The sequence below is a fragment of the Rutidosis leptorrhynchoides genome, chromosome 2 (assembly GCF_046630445.1).
Source record: "Rutidosis leptorrhynchoides isolate AG116_Rl617_1_P2 chromosome 2, CSIRO_AGI_Rlap_v1, whole genome shotgun sequence".
NCBI classification, from domain to species: domain Eukaryota; kingdom Viridiplantae; phylum Streptophyta; class Magnoliopsida; order Asterales; family Asteraceae; genus Rutidosis; species Rutidosis leptorrhynchoides.
The window spans coordinates 491,131,622-491,156,500 of NC_092334.1; positions in this window are offsets into that span (position 1 = coordinate 491,131,622).

Genomic DNA, 24,879 nt, shown 5'->3' on the forward strand with positions numbered 1-24,879 from the left:
CTGAAAAGATTTCTTAAGGTAAAAATGAGAGTTTGCTTGAGGACAAGCAAAGTCAAAGTGTGAGATATTTGATATCGGCTAAAAAGTCACGTTTTCACCCCGGTATTGAGGCTCAAAAACAATAAAGTTTCGAACTTTATCGGCAAAATACCCGCTTCGTCAGTTAAAATTGAAGATCAAGTAATTACGAAGACGGTGTAAAAAGAATCAAGAGAATCGGAGCTAAAACGAAGATTCTAGAGCGAAATCGGTGAAAGACAATAATCAAGTTACGATCCAGCGAATCAGCAAGCCAAACGGCTTGCCAAACGGGCTACCAAACGGCCTGCCAGTATGGAAAACGGCCTGCCACAAGCCCAAGGCAAACGGGCATGGTAAATGAGCTGACTGGTCAAACAGGCCCTACAAACGGCTTGCCAAACGGCCTGCCAGCCGTTTGCAGGAAAAATTCAATCTTATTTAAAGGGTCTTTGTCATCCATTTCAACACACACTTCAATTCACTTCTTTCTCTCTCTTTCTACAATATTAGTCACACTTTCAAGGTCTTCAACTCCGTGTGGGAAATCTAGTACCCGGAGAAGAACGCCGAAGATTGTATTAGGAGCAGTCTGGAGTTTGAAGTTGTCACTTTTGCATTCGGAACTCGTTTAATCTACTGGTACTTCTATCCTTTATCTTAATATAATGTCTTCTATCATTATGTTTTGTGATGTTGTTGCCATGATTAGCGAGTAGTTATCTTTAGTATAAGCTATGATATAATTAGTTATAATGCCGAAATAATATTATGATTTGTGTATGTTGTCGAAATGCTTTCCGATTATGCTTTAAACTCAATCGTTTTTCCAAATAATAGAACGTAGTTATTGGCTCTATTATTTGGAAGTCGTGAACCCCGATTCAGAGTACACTATCTATGTCACCCCTTGGTAAGAGAAGTTTATCAGATATAACGCAAGATCGACTGAGGCACACCGGTTGTAGTAAGTCTATTAAGCTTTGGATTCCGACTGAGGACACTTTCGTATTGAAACATCTAACTAGACCCTTAGTACATAGTCGATTCTAGACCATGCTAGTGTAATCACCAAGCATATAAACTTCGTACGTGCATGCTAAAGAAAAACGGTTGTTGTAAGATGTACCTCTGCTAAGTAAGACCATGGAACCCGATCAGTGTTGATTAGTACACTTCACCATAACGCGGTCTCAAGCATTGCACCCTGCTTGAGGGATTCTTGGTTAATTAAGGAATTGTTTATTTAAACACATAAAGGATTGGACCTTTAGGATAACCGAACGTGTTCATGGAAGTCAACTTGACTTGGCCATGGTGTTCTTTATGGTTGAACTCTTTTTAAGGGCCTAACTACCTTTTAAACCCAATCATTAACAAAAGTATCGAAACACATCACGTCTCTCGGATACGGTAAATCCTGTATTCTATTATGCTTAAGAAAGTTTAGACCTATGTGGAATGTTAATACGTCACCCAACTGAGTCGCTCAATTGGATGAGCCGTCTGAACGTGTATGACTGTAGTCAGACTTCAAGGGCGTCGGTGGTAAGGGACGTTGCTGTCTGTTCAGAATCTTCAAGCCAATCACATTACCCAGTGACATGTCTTACAACAGGGGCGTTTAGGACCAGTGTAATGAATACAAGGTCCTTACCTATTCATGAGCCAGCATTCCATAATCCCGGCAGAATAACTGATGAAATCATAGTATGCACTTGTTTTAACCTTATCTGAATTACGAATTTTATTGAATTTACTTTTTCTGTTTTTATAAACTAGAAAAATCCAAAATTAGGTAACCACTACTCCTTCACCTTATAATTATCTTAAGCTTTAAATATAGGTTCGATTCTACTAATATCTTAAAAATACGACCCTAGGTCATACTTCCCTTACTCATAATAAGGAGTAGTACGATTTAGGCCCCACTAAAAATAAATATAAAACCAGTACCCCCTTATGGTAACTGACTCTGACGTGTTGCGACCTAACGATACCGCACAAATAAAATCATCAGTTTCGGTCATATCACTACCCAAAAGCTTCATAACCAGAATCAAGAGAACAACGTACGGAACCAAGAAAAATTTGGCCTTACGAAAAACAAGACCTTAAGAAAACAATTTTTATATTTTAAGAACGGAAAAACTAGTTAAGTTTTTACCCAAAATAAGCTTTCCGGAAATTTTGGGTTTTAAGGTTATGTGCTTTCAAAGCCATCCCGGTTTTGTGACAGCTGCACGGACAATTGTTACCCCGGTATATTATCTAGGATAAACTACTTTTCGGTTCCAAAGCGATGAGATAACAATTGTCTTGGGCTCAAAAGGCGGTGTGCATTGATATCGGCAAAAAAGTCACGTTTTTACCCCCGATATTAGGCCCTAAAACCATAAAGTTCCAAACTTTATGGCAAAAATAATCGCGCTGTCGGTTGATTTTGTAGATTTAGTAATTACGAAGGCGATGCAAAAATAATCAAGTAAAACGGAGCTAAAACGAAGATTCTAGAGCGAATACGGTGAAAGACAAGAAATCAAGTTACGATCCAGTGATTTCAGCTGACCAGGCAAGCCAAACAGCCTGTCAAATGGGCTGCCAAACGGCTTGCCTGAATGGGAAATGGCTTGCCATACAGGCCAAGCAAACAGGCACAACAAATGGCTGATCTGACCAAACGGGCACAACAAACGGCTTGCCAAACGGCCTACCAGCCGTTTGCTGGCAAATTTCAAGTCTATTTAAAGGGCTCTTTCCATCCATTTCAACACACACTCAATTTTTAATTCATTTTATTTTCAAGCTTTTTAGTTAGTTTTTAGTAGTAGCTAGCATAGCTTTTATTTTCCGGAGGATATCCCGGCGAGTCCCGGTGATCTCGGGCAGATTTCTTCAGCCTTTTCAGGTTTTTATCCGAAACACTTATCTTTTGTATTAAACATGTATTCTTACCTTTTATGTTTAATAATGCGTTCTAATATTACCATGATAGCTTAATTAATCTGTATGTTGCCATGATAGAAGTTTGGGTTAGCGTTAGGGGTGTGCACCATTTGGTTTGAAACCATTTTAACCGAATATCGAATCGAAACCAAATCGAAAAAAACTGAACCGAATTTGAAAAATGGTTTTTGGATCGAGAAAAACCGAAACCGAATTTTACTTCGGTTTTTCAATTTTGAAAATTTTTAATTTGGTTAACCGAAAACCGAATATAAAACTGAATTCAATTTATAAAATATTAAATAAATATTTTAAGTTATTTATATTATTGTATACATATACAAGAAATGATTTTGAATAGATATTTTAACTCTTCAAGTCAAATTCGGTTTACTTGGATTGAAATCCTATTTTAATCTTTAATCTTTAATTTCATAATTTTCCTTTTACCTCCACATTTTTGAAATTTTAATCATTTCAAGTCGATTTGCTATTCAGTTCAATTTATGTATGTGTGCACGTTGAATCAATCAAATGTTATATACACTGCTTTACAACAGTTTATTGTTAGAAAGTATACACTATGACTAAAACAGAGAAAGTTTTAGTTTTGTTATTGGTATTGGTTTTGTTTATTTTTTGATATAAAATGTATTGTATTATGATATTATATAAGCTTATTTTATTTTCTAAAATTTGTATATATGTTCGATTATATATATTATTTTAGTATGATACTTACAAAGTTAATAATATAATGTTTATTTATATCGTGAGAAAAAAGTAAAAAAAAAAAAACGATGTGGAAGTTAATTTGGTTTTAACCGAAACCGAACCGAATTCAAATTTGGTTTTCGGTTCGGTTTTGGTTTTGGTTTTGATATTTGAATTTGGTTTTGGTTTGGTTTTTGGTTTTAATTTTTAGAATTTCAAAACCGAAAAAACCGAACCGAATAAACTGAAAAACCGAACCGATGAACACCCCTAGTTAGCGTAGTTATGTTAAAATAGTACGATTACTATTGTTATGCTGAACTTGTGAGTCTGGTAGATTTGTATGCTAGCATCTTAAGGATTGACCAACCTAGGTTGTGATCAGGACTTGTCTACCTAGATGAACTTAGCAACTTCATAGGATTAAGACCCCTGGTTATACTGTATCTGAAGATTCTATGAACTCGGTGTGGCCGAAGTTTCCGAGAGGCATCTAATGCGCTTTTAGGACACGAAACTTAGGACATGAATGACCTAGTATGCCTATTGACTGTTCAAAAGAGACCTCTTAGGAGGTGTTAAGATCTAGCTAGTGCCTTGACTATATAATCCAAACCTATTGCATGTTATTGTTTGATTGTTGCCCTATGATTAAGTCATATCAGATAAGTAGGTCTGTGTAATTGGCTCATCCAACCAGATCTACACCATTCCAATCATAGCTTTAACATCAATATAATTACCTTTCACTAGCCCAAACTAATATCTTGGTTAACATTTCCTTGATCTGCATACTCCGGATATCCTTTCACTTTATTTACTTTTCCGCATTTAGGACTATTAGTTTAAACCAAACTACTATCTTTACCCAGATAATTTAACCAAAGACAATTATTCACTTGATCTTCAATTCGTTAACCCATTCAAAAACACGACCCTACGTTAACTTACACCTTCTACACCTTAGAAAGTTAAAAGTGAATTTAGGCCCCGCACAATGTAAATAAACAAACCACTGTCTGCTACCTTGATCAACTGAATCTGACGCCTTGCGTCCTAACGACACCGCATAAATAAAACTGTCCGTTTCGGCCATATCATAGTAGTAACAAGTTTTCTGGCGCCGCTGCCGGGGATCGAATATTTTGACTGAGAAAGGTTTCAAACTGACAAAAGTATTGTTGGTGGTGTCTAAGAAAGACACTTATACACGGACTTGGTTGTTGGTTTTTTCGACCAGTCTCCAATTATATTGGAACCAAAAGGATCCTGCCTCTCCGTAGGCGACCTGGCCATTAGAATATAAAGTAATCTGTGAGAAATCCTATCAATTAAAATATCTGATAAGGTTAGCGACCGAATTTCAAGAATAATTGTTTTTATTAAACTATCGATCCTTTTAGTCAATTAATATTTTCTAAAAGTTACTTTTAAGTCCTTTTAAATAGAAAATCTAAAAAAATGGAACAACAAAGTACCCTTACTTCTATGCATAAGTCACGCTTAGAAGAAAGAGGAGGACCAATCGCCTTAGAAAGCGAAGAAATTCCTAAAATCAGTTCATATATGATCAAGCTGGTCAGTATGATCTGTAAATTTCAAGGATTACTGACTGACGATCCAAACTTTCACTTGAACAAATTTATCAGTCTGGTTGACTCTTTTAAGAAGGAAAAAACAAGGAAAACATTTTAAAACTTCATATTTTTCAATATTCCCTGTCTACACGCGCTTTAACATGGTTTGATGAGCTTAACCTGAATTCAATACATTCATGGGAGGAACTAGTCACCAAGTTTTTAAACAAATTTTATCCACCCTCCCTGGAAACCTGTTTAAGAAATGACATCACAAACTTTTCTCAAAAAGAAAACGAGTCATTGTGTCTAGCATGGAATAGAGTAAAGGTGATGCTTAAAAGATGTCTGAATCATTCGCTAAGTCGGGCAGACATAATCTGTACGCTTTAAAATGGTTTGATCAAGGATGATAAGTCTCTCCTAGACATGGCCTCACAAGGCAATTTCATGTCACGGACAGTAGACGAAGCATGGAATCTTATGGAAACAATAGCTGCACAACAAGAAGATTGGAACAATGAAGCTGATGAGAAGAATGACGTTTTCACTCATACGGTACAAATGCTGGAAACCAGGTTACAAAATCTCACACTCACTCTTCAAAGTTTACCATTCCCTAAAAGTCCCGATGCTACTAGAACCAATCTAAGGTATCCTTACCCTAGATGGGCACATAAACAGCAAAATAACTCGGACCATAATATAATCCTCCCAGTTCACCAACCTACTCTCCACTCTAAGGAAATTTTAGTTGAATTTATGAAAAAGCAATACATGATAAACCTTCAAGTCATAGAATGTCAAAACAAGTTTAATACTTTGATAAAGACTTTTGAAGAATTAATAACCAATTTTCAGCTTACGCTCAAACGTTTAACCACTAAAGTTGAATTAGAGTGTAGTGAGTTTGATGCCCTAGTAGTCACTAGAGGTGGGAAGCTAACAACTGTTAATATACCCATACAAAATTTTTCCAATAAGGAATCTGTGCCAATTGATCCAGTTGTCGATCCACCGGAACCTATCACTCCTAAAACCCCGAAAATTATTCCACGCACACGCATACCTTTCCCAGGTAGGCTTAGGAAGGAAAAACAAGAAGCGCAATTCTCTAAGTATTGGGATATTATCAAGAATCTGCATTTGAATGTACGACTAGTAGATGCTTTAGTAGAAATGCCAAACTGCGCTAAATTTTTCAAAGAACTACTTTCAAATAAAGAGAGATTAAGAGAGATAGTTAGCTTGCCTTTAAGTGAATAATGTTCATTAGTGTTACAACATGGTATTCCCCCTAAGTTAGGAGATACAGGAAGATTTACGGTACATTGCTACCTGCAAGATGTCCATATTAGCAATGTGTTAGCAGACTTATGAGATAGTCTGAACCTAATGCCTTATTCGTTATTCAAAAATCTAGGAATAAAAGACTTAAGACCTACCAGAATGACTATCCAACTCGCGGACAGATCAGTTAAGATTCCTCGAGGAATAGCTAAAGATGTCATAGTCAGAGTGGATAAGTTGCATTCCCAGTCGATTTCGTCATTATGGATATTGAGGAAGACACGAAGGTCCCACTCATACTTGGCAGACCATTCTTGAATACTACCAAAGCCGTAATTGATGTTCATAAGAAATTGTTGAAATTAAGAGTTGGAAGTGAAGAAGTCACATTCAATGTCGATCGACTCATGAGCCACCCCCGCGAAGAAGATATTAATCTCACAGATTCTTTTCAAGAACTCGTCAACAAATATTTGGAGGATACCATGACCATATGTAGTCAAGATCAAATTTCTAAGGATATTTTCTTTACACCTCCTGAAGGAAATCTCGACATCCATTCAACCATAGATCCTGGTCAAAATAAATCTCCCCTCTCCGAAAGTAACTTTCTCGGCAAGACTATCCAAATGGCACCGCTAGGTCAAGATATTCCCCTACCTCTGTTAAGGAGAAAACCGAATGAAGAAACAGATTTCATTCTGGTACCACAATTAAAAGAGGACTGTGTTGAAATTCCTGAACCAACCTTCGAAACTAAGGAAGACGTTTCCTGAGAGGAAGCATTAAGAAGGACAATTTCCAAAACCAAAGAACAGATAGCATCAGTGACCGCTATTAAAGAAGAATCAGAATTCCAGGTGAGATATGACTCGTTAGATAGAAAGGAAATAGCTAGAATGAATCCATTTATCGGGGAACCTCCGCAATTAGAATTGAAGAAGTTACCCGAGCATCTGGAGTATGCATTTTTAGAAGGAGAATTGGAACTCCCTGTAATCATTTCGAAAGACCTCACACAACATGAGAAGACGAAATTGATTCAGGTTTTGAAATCGCATAAGAAGGCAATTGCTTGGAAGATTTCCGACATAAAAGGAATCAGTCCTAACTATTGCACCCACAAGATCTTCATGGAAGATGATTTTAAACCATCAGTTTAGAGGCAAAGAAGGGTCAATCCAATGATTCAAGAAGTCATCAAGAAAGAAGTAATCAAACTTTTGGACGCCGCTCTGATTTATCCTATTTCCGATTCGCTATGGGTCAGTCCTGTTCAAGTTGTACCCAAGAAGGAAGGAATAACCGTAATCCAAAATGAGAATAATGAACTTATTCTAACACGGGAGGTCACCGGTTGGAGGGTTTGCATAGATTATTGTAAACTCAACGATGCAACCCGGAAAGATCATTTTCCAGTACCATTCATCGATCAAATGTTGGAACGTCTATCAGGAAATGAATTCTATTGTTTCCTTGACGGTTTTTTTGGCTACTTTCAAATTCCCCTCGATCCAAAGGACCAAGAAAAGACAACCTTCACCTGTCCCTATTGAACATTTACCTATCGACGCATGCCCTTTGGGTTATGCAATGCACTAGCTACATTTCAGTGATGCGCGGTAGCCATATTCCATGACATGATTGAACGTTGTATGGAAGTCTTCATAGATGACTTCTCAATTTTTGGTAGTACCTTTGATTCGTGCCTTTCTAACCTTGACAAGATGCTCATCCGGTGTGAAGATTCAAATTTAGTTTAAATTGGGAAAAATGTCACTTCATGGTAAAAGAAGGCATAGTTTTAGGACATAAGATTTCAAAGTCAGGAATAGAAGCTGATAAGGCTAAGATTGAGACCATAGCTAAACTTCCAGAACCTACCATAGTAAAAGCTGTAATGAGCTTCTTTGTGATGTTAAAGCGAAGGGGGACGTAATACTATTAATTTTTACTACGAAATACTATTAAATACGATACAAATTACACAAGATATTTATTTATTTATGAATGGGATATACCTAAACCTTGCTACAACATTTATAGGCAGTGTACCTAATCGTAGAGTAGTGTTGTTTTTAGTAAGTCCGGTTCGTTCCACAGGGAGCTAGTGAGTTTAACGCTATATTTTTAACAACTATATTTATATAAAATATATATAATTATATATAGTAATATTATTATAAAAGGGGGTTTTTACCGTTTAATGACCGGTTTGCCGATTTTATATTTTAAGCGTAAAGATAAATGATGATAATATAAATGACAGAATTTAAATTGGGATAAAGTAAATTGCAGTAATTAAAATGACAGTAAATAAAGGTACGATGAAATATGAAATAAAAGTATTATGCTTATTTAAACTTTCGTAATCATGATGTTTGACATTTTGATTTTAATTAATTGTTACCCGGGTTAATTATCCTTTGTCCTGGCTTATTTGATACCTATCTGGGTTTTGCCCATAACAGTCCATCGGTCATAATTATAAAATGCTCGTCAAATTAACCTTATTTCCGAAGTCAAATATTCCAACTAATTAGGGATTCGAACTGTAACAAGGTTTTAATACTTTGTTAATAATTACACCAGGTTATCGACTGCGTGTAATCCAAGGTTTTAATACTTTGTTAATAATTACACCAATTATCCTTGTATGTAATCCACCCCTGTTTTAATTAGATATGAATATTAATTTACTCACTTGATCAGAATGAATAATCAATTACCCAACCCGAATAATTAATTAAATGATTGTAAATGATGTCGTATAAACGTCACTAAATAGGACATTCGTAATCAATTTAATAATTATTAGATTAACTAATTTGAAGATAGGTTCGACAGGTTCCAATGAGTTGTCATTCAATTAGACAATACCCCCTACCTATTTATAGTCAATAGTCCAATGTTCACAAGTATCGGTCTTTTGTCCAAACCTAAATTATGGTACAAAATCCAATAACTCCATCTTAATATTTAGCCCAACATCATAATTAATTCGGCTCAAATAAGCATAATAATAACTTAGTTACGAGACATTAATTTAAAAAGGAAGAACATAGCTTATAGTGGTGATTAATCGCGTAGCGTTACACGGACAGAGTTCCGTCTTACAAAACCTTAAAACAATTCTTATATTAACCCAGTTATTATTAAACTTAATTTAAACTTTAAATTATAAATATAAATATATATAATTCTTTACAGAGGAAGAAAGAAAATTGAGGTGTGTAGTACTCGGCTAAATTCTGTGCTATTTATAGGACTTGGCCACATTTTTACTGCCATGCGATCGCATGGAAAATAAGCTTCCAGGCCATGCAATCGCATGACCTCCTGATCCAGCTCATATTGATTTGTTTGCTAGCTTTGCCGACACATTTAAATATAAATATATAATATATATAATTTTATATAATTATATATATATTATATTATATTCATGTGTATAGTTGACTTGTAATTTTAGGTCCGTTGACTCGCGCGTTGATGCTCGATTTATGTCTCGGTTCCGAACTTTCGAACGCCTTTTCGTGTGCTTAGATATCTTGTACTTTGCGTTCCACGACTTGTACTCTTGTAATTTTTAGATGTTTCTCATCAATAAAATGAACCATTTGAATTATATCTTATACATTTGAGCTTTTTGGTCATTTGCGTCTTCAAATCATCGTTTTCTTCTTTTGTCTTCGCACTTATTTATTTAAATGAATATTACATAAAAATAGAACAATTGCAACTAAAAGCTTTACATATTGGAAGGATATTGTGCCTAAATATATGTTCATTTGGAGCACTATCAAATATCCCCATACTTGAACGTTGCTTGTCCTCAAGCAGTACAGAACTTGAAATAAAATCAAATTTCACTCGAATCACTTTTTTTATTCTCACACTTTATACATCAGTGATTTTGATACCGCGATATGAACAATGATAGTAATGATGTGGTTTACAGTCCCACATGACAATGAAAATGTAGATCCTTTAAGGAAATTGGATCTTTATGAAAACATTTGATCTTTTGAAAATTCATTCTAGCTTTTACCCTAGATAAGTTTTCCGGAATAACACTTCACCGGTGTTTGTAAATTGTTTTCGTGGGTTATGTGGGTTTCATATTTTAAAATTTTAGCTCAAAACTTGTGGTTTTGTGTCACCTGCTTGCTAACCTTGTATTAGGAAAGCAACACGTCCACTATACTTGCTCCATATATTACCTTTCAGTAAACTACCGTCCGATTGTAAAGGAAAGCGTTGAACAAGCAACTGTTAAGGCGATGTCTAATGACATGCAGATAATCATGGTCCACAACGTGTCGGATGCAAATACTATCCTTTGTAGAAATAGTAAAGATCACCCTGTAATTTTTCGGTCTGGCACAAGGTCCTGTCTTCGACCATGCTATGCAACCACCGTTCTTACGGTTGACACCCGATTTGGTTCAGGTGACCTAATGAATTCTGATGAATTCTTAGGATTTTACGTTCAATGGTAATGAACGCATTGAAAATAGGTTTTCAGAAAAAAAAAATCGGTTTTAATTTTGATCAAAATTTTCTCGTTCAAGTTCGAGTTTAGATATCATCGAATTCCATGAGTTTGTAATTCTCAATCTTTAAGGTCAATCTCAAGGATTGAGTAATATCAGGCTTAAAAGCTATTTTTTAATCTTTAAGGAGATTATCCTTTCTGGGGGTCTGATTCATTAGTCTTATCAAGCTAATTTGCACGGCGCCCTCCCCATTTTACGAGACAGATCCTCTCATGGTTAGGATAAGTCTGACCACTTGGCGACCCTGTTTGATGCTGAGGTCCGTGGATTTTCTGCTGATTTTAGAGATGACTTTTCTAGATTTTTCGTCAACCTACAGCTGATTTTAGAGATGACTTCTCTTCGAGGTTAACTTACACCTTCTACACCTTAAAAAGTTAAAAGTGAATTTAGGCCTCGCACAATATAAATAAACAAACCACTGTCTGCTACCTTGATCAACTGAATCTAACATCTTGCGGCCTAACAACACCGCATAAATAAAACCGTCTGTTTTGGCAATATCATGCATACAAATTATCCCGGTTGTGGGACGGCCGCACCGGTAGCTTCCAACCCAGTATATCATCTAGGATGAACTACCTCCCGATTCAAAGGTGAGAGGAAGACAACTACCTTGGGTGTAAATTTTTTAGGGGGTCTATTGCACGACACCTGAAAGACTGTACTTCCAAGCAATGGTCTTTTGAAACTCAACTTAACTTGTAAGACTTTACTTACAAGTTTCGGAAGACTTTACTTGCTAAAATAACATGGGAGGACTCGATTCTCCTGGAAGTGTTTAAACACTTGGTTAATTTATTTAGGGTCCTTGGACCCCACTTCCCATGCATCTAGCTTTTATGTTAGTCTTAATAAAATATAGGAAGCAGATACTACATTCCTGTATTTTAAAGGGTACCACGACTTTTGACCATGGCGTATCTTGTCTAGCAACACTAGCACGAAGCCATTGCTCTTCATCAAGAAGACAACACAGGTTGAAGCTCGAGGCTCCTCTTCCTACGGTACGATACATTGATGTAGTACATCGTGAAACGATGTACTAACCAATGCCAGTATAAAATGATGTAGATTAGGAAGTCTCCTACACCAAGTAAGACGGGTATTCGGAAGAATCAACTTCCTTTATGGATGGACTTGAATCATCCTACAATTTTGGGCTTTTAAATACCCTAGAAGGCTTTGCTCCCTTATTACACACACACTTATGCAAAGAGAATATATAACGACAAAATCATTGAGGTAGCTGCACAATTAAACTTACAAAAGTGATAACATTTGCTTAATTACAAAACTACACTTGGCTTTTTAACGAGTCAAAAATTTTAAAATTTTCCCAATTTTCAACAATTCTCTTTTGCATAAGTGTACTACTCATATGACTAAAATAGACGGTTTTATCTATGCGGTGTCGTTAGGTTACATTACGTCAGAATTAGCTACCAAAAGAGAGTAAAGGTTTTATTATTTATATTTAGCTGGGTTTTCCTAGCTATAACTCACCTACTTGTCTTCCTTTTAACGATTAAGTGGTAAATATAACTCAGGTTCATATTTTTGTATGTTTGCTCAATAATGTGGAACAAAAGTGCCTAAATAGTTAACCCTAGCGACAAGAGGTGATAGATTAAGATTAGCTACTAATACTATAATATAATTATAAAGATAAAGATTGATAGGTGTGAAGAATAGAATCCTGATGAGGAACTATCACAAGAGTTTAACTTCCTAGAATAAACACTAAACCTCAATAAACTGGGCTATGAACCTAACTGATTTGTCACTAAGAGTTTAGGCCTTGAAGATTCTAACTAAGACGGATATCCCTACTTCCATTGTTAACCTTAGAGGGTTTAAATGACCTTGTGGATAGAATCCTAGGTACATGAACAAAGTGGTATATCCCTAAAGGAAAGTCTCAGCTTTTCTTAATCCTAGTTGGTTTTCTTAATCCTAGTTGGTTTAACTAAAGCAATATTCCACCACTTAATACAAAGCTATGCCTTAACATTAATAGATGTGCAATCTTAAATGTTCTAATGTACTATAATTGGACTAGAAGTCTCTCCTTTGCGATCACTTACTCAACCCCGAATCATCTTACAACATCTCAAAAACGATGCTTCTGACGCGAATCATGCTTCTGAGCAAGCCAGTGTTCACTGAACTCTATAATGCCTACTCTAATCACAACCTAAATGGATATCTCTTCTTTGATGAATAAATGGTTATTCGTACGTAGGTACTATATCCCTATTGTTACGTTAAGCACACATAACTACTTACCCGTATCCTAGGGTTGATCAGGTCCTAATACTAGGTTATAGCCACGTGAATATGCGGAAAGGGTGATCTGTAAATTAAACTTCTACACCGTCAAGGTTTCAGCATAACAATAGCATAAGTTTCAGATAAAGTATTCAACACATAATAAACAATTGCAACGGATAGATGAGCATGCAAGATGAAAACAACTTAAGAGAACAAGATAACTTTATTAAATTAAGGAAAGCATTCACCGTTTACAGACGAGATCTGGACCATTACAAGTGCTAACATCCTCTAGACCGCTCCTATTACAATCTTCGGCGTTTGCCTCCGGGTACTTAATTCCCGCTCGGAGGTGAGAAGGCCTTGAAAGATCTAGTGAGAGAAAGTGTATTGTAGTGAGAGAGTGAAGAGAGGTGTGTGAAATTAGATGAAAACAAGCCTTTAAATAGAAGTGGAAATTTCCTGTAAACGGCTGGCAGGCCGTTTGCAGGCCCCGTTTGACCAGTCAGCCCGTTTACCATGCCCGTTTGCTTTGGGCGTGTGGTAGGCCATTTGCCATACTGGCAAGCCATTTGGCAGCGGGGTTTGGCAAGCCGTTTGGCTTGCTGATTTGCTGGATCGTAACTTGATTTCTTGTCTTTCACCGTTTTCGCTCTAGAATCTTCGTTTTAGCTCCGATTCTCTTGATTCTTCTTGCACCGTCTTCGTAATTACTTTATCTGCAAATTTAATCAAAAAATATTATTTTGTCGACAAAGCTTTGAACTTTATGCTTTTGAGACTTTATATCGGGGGTAAAAATGTGACTTTTTAGCCGATATCAAATATCCCAAACTTAGACTTTGCTTGTCCTCAAGCAAACTTTCGAGCTTTTAACACCGAGGATTATTTTTATTCGTAGTGATCAAGCAATCTTTGTTTCGCAAGATGCAGGAGCAAAAACTTGGTTTTATTCTTTTTGTTATTCCCAAACCTTTTTTCACAAGCATGAGAGGAGGTTACATAACTGAGGCTATCTCACTCGGGTCACTCAATTCACTAAAGTGTTTCAGGTGTCCTATAGTTCTAAGAAATAAAATCACTAACCACTCATGTTTTCATTCTTCGTCATAGGCTTGATCAAGACTCAAATCTCCATCACTTATTTGAGAGAATTTTCAGTTATAGACTCGGTTTGTATCGTGAAGAGATGGTGATTTAGAGGTTTTGAGGTGTCAAGGGTTTGATGGATAGGAGTTCTTTAAAAGATTGGTTCTGGTGATCCTTTCAGCTATTTGTCGGGAATTTCAGGATGAGCATCCTTCTTTTTGACTACCAGGAGTTCTTTTCTCGAATCTTTCTGGTTCCGCTCCTTTTCTCAGAACCATTATTCATCAAAGTATCTCCTTTTTTTAGCAAACATCTTTTGCTTTTCTCTTCGAGGTCTCCTTTTATTGGTGGTCTCTTTGATATTTGGCATGGATGCTCGCATTTGATTTAAGGATCTTTTGGATTTTATTTCTTTATTTATGAAGTGGATGGAATGGATAAGTAGTGGTGGATGGGATTATGGTGGTTTAGAGTGAAAATGGAAATGAAGGTATGTAATGGGGGTGTTTTTGTATTCACGAATAGCCGAGGTTTCTAACTTAGTAATTCTCGCCAAAGGTGTGATTCTGAAATGTAGATAAAGAGCAAGTTCTGATTCAGAGATGCTAACATCGGCGCACTCAACGAAAATATAGTGAAGCACTAAAAATGAGTGCTTGTTAGGCCTTATTTGGGGTGCCTCACAGTCAATTATAATGGGTCAAATTGCATCTTTTGTTATGTAATGATCTTTTGGAAAATTTGGTTTGGTTTTTCGCAAAATATTTTTGACCTTGTTTTACACTTTTGTATATTTTGTAACAAAAACTTTTTGATCATCTATAGAATATTGTAATCCCTAATGTTTTATAGCTCGAAAAGTTTTAAATTTTGTGAAAAATTTAGTTCATAAACACTTGAGGATTTACGAGAATTGTTATGGGCTATATTTGCTATCCCACACTTTAAAATAACATTGTACTCAATGTTAAGGATACGGTGCATCCCACACTTAGGTTTTGAAAGAGGCGTTTTGGTATTAAAAGTTTATTGTTGGTGGGGTTACTAATCCCACACTTAGTGTTTAAAGTGGTATAGTATTTTGCATATATTCTATTGAAAAAGTGGTGAAGACGTATGTGAAGACCCGTCCTAATCCATCCGGACGAAGTCATCAACCTTTGATCTCAGAGCGATGATCGACTCCAAGTATTGTCCTTAAAATGAGCAAAATGCATAGCGGAAGGTTTCTTTCACACCTGAGAATAAATATGCTTTAAAGTGTCAACCAAAAGGTTGGTGAGTTCATTAGTTTAACATAAATAATCATTTCATAATTTTAATAGACCACAAGATTTCATATTTCCATTTCTCATAAACATACGTCCCATGCATAGAGACAAAAAAATATCATTCATATGGATTGAACACCTGGTAATCGACATTTACAATATACATATAAGAATATCCCCATCATTCCGGGATCCTCCTTCGGACATGATATAAATTTCGAAATACTAAAGCATCCGGTACTTTGGATGGGGCTTGTTGGACCCGATAGATCTATCTTTAGAGTTCGCGTCAATTAGGGTGTCTGTTCTCTAATTCTTAGATTACCAGACTTAATAAAAAGGGGCATATTCGATTTCAATAATTCAATCATAGATTGCAGTTTCACGTACTTGTGTCCATTTTGTAAAACAGTTATAAAAGCAGCGCATGTATTCTCAGTCCCAAAAATATATATTGCAAAAACATTTAAAAAGGGAGCAAATGAAACTCACCATACTGTATTTTGTAGTAAAAATATATATGACGTCATTGAACAAAAGTAGGGTTGGCCTCGGATTCACGAACCTATATCATTTGTGTATTTATTAATATACATCGTTGTAATTGAACAAATATATATATAAATTTATTAGTTATATTTCTTTTATATTAATAATATATATATGGTTCTTATATTCATTTCGTTATATAAAAATATTAATCTTGTTAGGTTATATGTATTAAATAAATTTTTAATATATGTAAATATATCGTTTGTATATTAATACTAATAATAGTCAAAATAATATTAATTGTGGTAAAATGATAGTAGTTATATTACTTAATATTACTAGTGAGATAATAGTGTTAATAATTCTATTAATGATAATGATAATGATATTAATAATTATATTTGTAAAATATTAATTTTTCCTGTTAATAATAGTTATGTTACCGATTTTTAGTAATTTACATAATAATGCTTGTGATAATACAAATAATAATACTTGTTAATTTTTAACAATTCTATTATTTATAAAAAGGTACTAATACAAATACTTATAAAAATAATAATAATTTGTATTATTTTCATATTGATGATAATCGTAACTACAATCTTAATGTTGATATTAATACTAAATTGATAAGATTACTAATAATAATAATAATAATAATAATAATAATAATAATAATAATAATAATAATAATAATAATAATAATAATAATAATAATAATAATAATAATAATAATAATAATAAGTAATAATAATAATAATAATAATAATATTAAGTAATAAGAAAACTACCTTAAAGAAGTAGTTCTTAAAAAAAAGCCCAAGTCCGGGTTTGAACCCGCGACGTCCCGCTAACTCGATAACATCCTTAATCATTGCTCTGCTTATTGTTTTTTTGTTGTATAATCATACTTAATTCTAATTAACCCAATATATTCTGTTTTCCCTATTTCTTCTCCTTCTTTTCTAAAAAGAATGTCACAGGGATCGAACCCGCGACCTCTCGGTCAAACCAAACATGCCCAACCATTACACTGTCACTCTTTTTCTGAATTATAACCCAATCTAATTTTATAACCCGCCTGGTCTCAACTTCTTTCGGCCCATATATTTTGGCCCAACAGCTCTCAATTCACAGCCCAATTAGCAAGTACACGGCCCAACTATTTGATTATATGTCCAATAACACGATACTAGGCCCAACTTCCATTTGAAGTAGCTTAAAATCTTGCGGCTAGATAGGTAAAAAAAAAAAATAACGTCCAACTTTATCTAAACCCAACTATTACTTAATCCAAGACTATTATTCCATGCATGCTTCACTTAGTTAATAGCAATATAATACGTCTCTATCCTAATCATCTTTATCATTAATTAATTCCAAAATCAACCATTAAAGTTCAACTAATATATGCACTCTATTTATTAGTCTCAAACCAAATTCAATTAAAATACATAAATTTCATGAGTGGAATTAGAATCCAAGGAAAATTGCCACCTAGTCTCTTGCTTTAATAATTTGCATGATTTGTAAAGATCAATATCCACCCGTAATTCACTTAGCAAAATTGAGAGCTAGTGGCCAAGTGGGGTGCCTTTGTTTTCTTTCAATTGTCGGCAAAAAAAAAATAACAATAATACTCGAGTAATAGCGAATTTCCAGAAAGAAATATATATATATATATATATATATATATATATATATATATATATATATATATATATATATGTATATATATATATATATGTATATATATATATATGTATATATATATATATATCAAGTGGTGTTTTGCATGAGGTGTTTGTGTGTAAGAAGATAGAAGACAGGCTGCAGTTATCTAGCTTTTGTGGATATTCGTTCGTGATTATTATTGCCTGCAGACAAAAACAGAAAAGAAGAAAGTGAAATGCAAAAGTGGTGTAGAGTGGCGGTTTGATTATGGTTGTAATGAGAGAAAGGGATATAAAGAGAGAAGGGTGTTTGGATTTTGTGGTGTTAGTGGTGGTTCTTCCTCCGGCCATTATCATAGCGAGAAGAGAAAGATCTCACGAGTGTTTTTAATGGTAGTGGTGGTGAATTTTGTTCGTTAGTAATCATGAAACAGAAACAGGAAGTAGTAGCACTTACATGGTGGTTTGATAAACGAAGACGGGAGTAGGAGCTTAGGTGTGATCGGTTACGTACATGGTGTTTGAAGCATGACAAGGGTGTTGGGTTGTCAAACTGTCGAGAAAAAAAATATGGAAGCAATTGTACGAGTGTTCTAGCTTGATGTTCATAGTTTTCACATGACCCAAATATAATGATCATTTCGATTGACTGTTTGTTGGACAAGAGATAACAGAATATATAGATGATGGTTTGTAGTTTATTGAGGTGGTGGTTTACTTTGGTGACTGAAGATTCATGGAGATGGTACGGTGGTGGTTGGTTGTTTGAGGTTGGCAATTAACGGAGAAGGGTGGTTATGTGGCTCATTAATAAAGTAGTTTGAATGCTTGTTATTAAGAATCAATGGAATCGACATAGATAAACAGATAAGTCAAAAAAAAGGGAAATTGATGTATAACAGAATCGTACGTTTACTGTTATTGATTGATATCAATCTCAAACAAGAATCCAAAATTAGCTAGAAAGTAAAAGATATTCCGACTTCAATCCGGATTTACGAATTTATATAAGGATTTTTAATATCTAATATTTATAATTATATTAATAATAATCAAAATATTAATAATAATATTAATAATTAATAATAATAATAATATATCTCAATAATAATAATTGTAGTGAAATTTATATTAATGATATTATATAATAATACTAATAATATTAACAATAATATATCCAATTGCATGTATCAAACCTGATTTTAATATTAAAGATTATATTAAAAGTAATAATATTCATATCATAACTATATTCTAACTTGTCATTAAATTTAATCTATTAATATTACATATTATAATTATGTAATACTTACATATTAAGAAATAACATATTTGAATATTTAATATTTACATATTTTGTATATAGTATAATATACATATAATGTACAGATTTCATATATATTTATATAGATTTATTTTTAATAACAACCTTATTATCTTGTATATTATTTTACATATTTAATTTTTAATGTTTCAATTTATATTTTTATTATTTCTCATTATTATATATATATATATATATACTTATATTTATATATGTATTCACATGTACATATTTATTTACAAATGATTGTTCGTGAATCGTCGGGGATAGTCAAAAGTTTAAGTGTATCAATGTCAGCAGTTCAAATATTTTGAGATTCGTTTAAATAGGTTTTGCTTGTCATGTCGAAATCCTGTAAAATTAAGTTTAAATTTGGTCGAAAATTCCCGGGTCGTCACAGTACCTACCCGTTAAAGAAATTTTGTCCCAAAATTTGAGTGAGGTGGTCATGGCTAACAATATAAATGTTTTCATGACGAATATGAGTTGATAAATATGATTTTATCATTATTGATAAATATGGATAAATCAATTCATTTACCCGAAGCGTACGAGTGAAGCTATCACATCTGAGTGAATTGAAGAAAATAAGATTTTCCTTAGCTTTTGACGTAAACAGGGTTGAATTCCGGAATTCAAGGGATTTAAAGAAAATCTTCGAAATCTAAAAGATTTGATTCTTCGGCGAATTAGGAAATTAAGATCTCTCTAATTAAATACGGTGATCTGCTTCGATTACTCTGTCTTATATTTCCATTATAAATTAAACTCTTTCGTTCCATTATTCTCACCATTCCTATACTTTCCTTCTTATTTCATACATCCAAAAGATTCTGAAAATATTTAATCCAGTTCTGATCCTTGTCCTCATCCTTACTATCGCAACAATCATTCTCCTTTTCCAACTTCCACCAGAGGAATCTACTTTCTTCTACTTCTCCCTTAGGATTATAATGTTTTTAATTCTCCCGTGTATTTATGTTGCGATAAACATTGATATACACGGTTTGTAATTTATGTGTTGTTATCGGGCTTTATATTCTCCCTTAAATTTCAAAGCTCTATGCTTTTGTTTTCTCTTCCCGACTTCAAGTCAAGCGAATAATGGTCCAGAATTTGTAGATATAGAGTTTCGAATGATTATAATGTTCTAAGCAGAAAGGAACGTGATAGCATGATTTAATTTTCAAATTTATCAACATCACGGAAGATAGAACCATCAAGAATACATTTCTTGATTTGTTCAGGAGTTGAGTAGAATGAAAGAGTTATGTAACATGGCACATGATGACGTTATGATCTGTGAATCATCCCATCCCATTAGAACTCAGCATGAATTACTGTAATATAATCACGTTGATCAAATGTCATTATATTATACTAACTCATGCATCAGTTCCCAACATTACTTCAACAACATTCATATTTTAAGCTCGAAAGTTTACAGGATATAGAAACTAACAGTTTCTATACGATGTAACACTGATAGCACGAAGAGATTAATGATTTCAGATAAGAACAGTTATGAAAATATCTTCAGAAATATGGAGGATATTTATAATGAAAGATACGATGATATCTTGGAATTTCTAATATCGATGGAAGATGAAGAAGATTTATCCGTAAGGGTTTAGATTCGAAAGCAAGGTATTCGCTAAAGATTTCATCAGAAACAGAATCATTTGGATTCTTTGAAGTCAAACTTATTCTTTGTGATTTGTCCACGGCTTCCTTCATAGTTTCGCATAATCTGCTTTTCGGAACTAAATTTTCTATTGAATGTTTCCAATATAATGATACACAGGAAGCACGAAGAGGTTTATAATTTCGGATGAGAATATTTATAAAAATATCCTCAGAAATATCGAAGATATTGATGATGATATTTTTGGAAATTTCTAAGTTCGATGGTTGATGAGGAAGATTTTCCGCAAGATTTTAACAGGAGTACGGAGCAAGATATTCGTTGAAGGTTTCATCGGATCCAGAATTACCTGGATTCTTTGAATATATGGTATGGTACTTGTATTTGTCCTTGGTCTCCTTCGTGGTTAGCTCAATCCGTTTTCCAGTTCTAACTTTTCTGAGCTTTTCCAACATACTATTCTTTATCATCAAACCTTCGATGATTAAGGTCGTTTACGGTTGTCTATGGTTTCTATTGCTTCATTCAGCTTTTTCAACATTCAGAGTATTGATTTGTGACTGAGTGCTTTTCAGAAATTTTAGAATGAGAGATCATAATTCTAAGAGATAAATGTCATACATATAACTGTTGATGTAGATATGCTGTGAGTTTTCAAAGTACTGATTACTGATTCCTGTAATTGTTACGGCAGTTCTCGTTACAAGATGCTGATGAGTACATGACGAGACTTCAATAGATATATATAGTGATTTGTCAGAGGGATTTAAACTAAGGAGCAACGAGGTTACTGGTACGTCTGCCGGTAATATGATGGAATATAAAAGGTTCCCTGGTACAATAAAAGAGCACGCATATATATCAAGGTTATAATAAGGTTGTTTCGAACGAAAATCTAAGTTGATTTGCTGGAGCTGTGACAAAATTTGCTACTTTTGAAAGGAATTACCAAGTTATTTTGGGGTAATAATAACACTAAAGAAATTAGCACAGATACGTGTTAAACGTTTACTCAGGTTCCGAGTGTTTTTCAGGTGCATAACTATATGCATCAACATTTTCTTTTGTAGATGAAGTACGATTGGTTCATCCTCTCGATTAAGGTGTTTTCAAGAATTATGAAAGGTTTGAACGCAGATTGTAATCGTCAAGATACAAATAAAGTTTTAAGATGAAATCAAGTGGCAAACTTGAAGAATTGTTTAGTTTCATATGTTATAATCAGCATTTTAATTCATTTTAATTGTCCAATGTTATTTGTCCTCAGTTGATAGTCCACAGTTAGCAATATATAATATTCGAATTAATTAATACTTGTCGTGACCCGTGTACATGTCTCAGACTCGATCACAACTCAAAATATATATATTATTATAGAATCAACCTCAACCCTGTATAGAGAACTCGATCATTATTGCATATAGAGTGTCTATGGTTATTCCAAATAATATATATATATATATATATATATATATATATATATATATATATATATATATATATATATATATATATATATATATATATATATATATATATATATATGCGTCGATATGATATGTCAAAAACTTGTATACGTGTCCCGATATTTAAAGTGTGTAAAATAAATATAGAAATTAAATGACAATAAATAAAGTGCGTAAAGTAAATAACAGAAATTAAATGACGATAAATAAAATTACGAGAATATAAATTGTTATAATTAACTGCGATAAATAAAATGTAATCAGTTAGCTAGGAACAGTTAGCTAGGAACAGTTAGCGTGGATTCTTAACAAAATTCTTTTCATAGTTAAATTGTTTGTTTCTAACAAATTTTATTTTGTCAAATGTTTTCTTCATTATGCCACTTATTGGATTCTGATAGGTCAAAATCCAAATATGAAATTGAATGAAAATGGTTATTTTGCGGTGAACGGATACGTATATCTTTGGATGTAAGTAGGATAGTAAATGGCTTGTTGAATCAGGTTCGAAGAATGTACGGTGTAATTTATTAATGTGAAATATAAATATTCCTTGGGTATTACCTACCCGTTAAAATATTTTCATCATTAACAGTTTGTACAAAAAATATTTTAATTACAATTTTTATGAAAACATATATACATATGTATTTTATTTAGATGTAATCATGGATTTAATGAGTTAATATTATATTAGACTCACCGTTAGAATAAGAATATATAATCTCTAAAATATTAAAAAAATTATATAATCGCCATGTCGAACGAAGATAAATAAGGTAGAATGATTCGTAGAACGATGATTATACTCGAGGTATAGAATGAGATATTAGGTATGTGATATTGAAACTTATGTTGTTGGTTCTCCTTGGTATCTATGGTGTGTATGACGTTGATGTCTGAGGTACAGATTGTAATGTCGAGGTGTTACTGGTTATGATGTTGGTGCTGCTGATGGTGGTACTGTTTATGCTGCTGGTGCTACAAGTGTTGTTGATGCTGAGGTTGGTGATGATGTTGGTGTAGTAAGTATTAAATCATGCACCATTCGTGTCAGGGTTTCTATTCTACCCTCTATCATTTCTATCCACCCACTCATTTGATTCGATAGATTTTGATTATCAATTCGAAGTTCCCTAACTTCTTCTAATATTCCCCTTCGATTGGTATTCGGGAGTAGAGGTTGAATATTTTCTGAGATTGCAGTAATACTACCTTCGAGGTGGAAAACTTTAGCAAGAAGGGTGAATACAGTGTTGCGCATAGGTTCATCGGTGAATACATCATTTTCTCCGATGTTAGGAAGTAAGTTTGGTTCACGATAGGGCTCGCCTTCTTCATTTCTCCATCGAGTGAGTAAATCTCGGACCCACCCCCATCTTCTCCAGACAGAAAAATAACTAAATGGTTGAGGCACTTCTGGTTCATTGACTTCGGAGTCTGCTTCAACATACATATCGAAATCGCTTCCAAAACTAATGGAATCCAAGATAGGTGTAGGATCCATCTCTCACGATCGGTTAAAGGGTTTTGATATGAAATGATTCTCGAATATCGAATGATATTCTAATTATATATAGAATATCTATACATACCTCCAAAGATCCCGTGAATTACGGAGAAAATTAAGGAAATGTGTCAAATAAAGTCTACAGTGACAGCTACGCTAAGATATGGATTAATAGATATGATAAGATATGAATTTTTGTCTATACACTATTCATGCAATCAATGCAGCAAGACGTGTCTAGACTAAGAATGATAAGCAGATAATTTTTGACACCAAATGATAACCAAAACTTTTTGACATGCAGACCAGGTTCAAGTCCAGACTTATTAATATAACATAACAACTACTAAGTCGAAGTCCAGACTCACTATTGCATCCTAACAACTCCTAGTTAGATACATTAATGCTAGACCTGGTTCGCTAAGACCACCGCTCTGATACCAACTGTGAAGACCCGTCCTAATCCATCCGGACGAAGTCATCAACCTTTGATCCCAGAGCGATGATCGACTCCAAGTATTGTCCTTAAAATGAGCAAAATGCATAGAGGAAGGTTTCTTTCACACCTGAGATAAATATGCTTTAAAGTGTCAACTAAAAGGTTGGTGAGTTCATTAGTTTAATATAAATAATCATTTCATAATTTTAATAGACCACAAGATTTCATATTTCCATTTCTCATAAACATACGTCCCATGCATAGAGACAAAAAAAATATCATTCATATGGATTGAACACCTGGTAATCGACATTCACAATATACATATAAGAATATCCCCATCATTTCGGGATCCTCCTTCGGACATGATATAAATTTCGAAATACTAAAGCATCCAGTACTTTGGATGGAGCTTGTTGGGCCCGATAGATCTATCTTTAGAGTTCGCATCAATTAGGGTGTCTGTTCCCTAATTCTTAGATTACCAGACTTAATAAAAAGGGGCATATTCGATTTCAATAATTCAATCATAGAATGCAGTTTCACGTACTTGTGTCCATTTTGTAAAACAGTTATAAAAGCAGCGCAT